This window comes from Gekko japonicus, unplaced genomic scaffold (genome assembly GCF_001447785.1).
Source record: "Gekko japonicus isolate JY-2015 unplaced genomic scaffold, Gekko_japonicus_V1.1 scaffold124, whole genome shotgun sequence".
Taxonomy (NCBI): domain Eukaryota; kingdom Metazoa; phylum Chordata; class Lepidosauria; order Squamata; family Gekkonidae; genus Gekko; species Gekko japonicus.
In genome coordinates, this window is record NW_015174847.1 from 992,901 (window position 1) to 993,256 (window position 356).

Here is a 356-nt window from a genome sequence, read left to right on the forward strand (position 1 = left end):
TTTAGGATTGACTGATTTGATCTTCTTGCAGTCCAAGGGACTCTCAAGAGTCTTCTCCAGCACCATAGTCCAAAAGAATCTATTCTTCGGCGCTCGGCCTTCCTTATAGTCCAACTCTCGCAGCCATACATGACTACTGGGAATACCATTGCTTTGACCATGCGGACTTTTGTTAGCAGGGTGATGTCTCTACTTTTTATCATGCTGTTTAGGTTCGCCATCGCTTTCCTCCCAAGGAGCAGGCGACTTTTAATTTCATGGCTGCTGTCACAGTCTGCAGTGATCTGGGATCCCAGGAACGTGAAGTCTGTCACTACTTCCACGACTTCCCCTTCTATTTGCCAAGGAGTGATGGG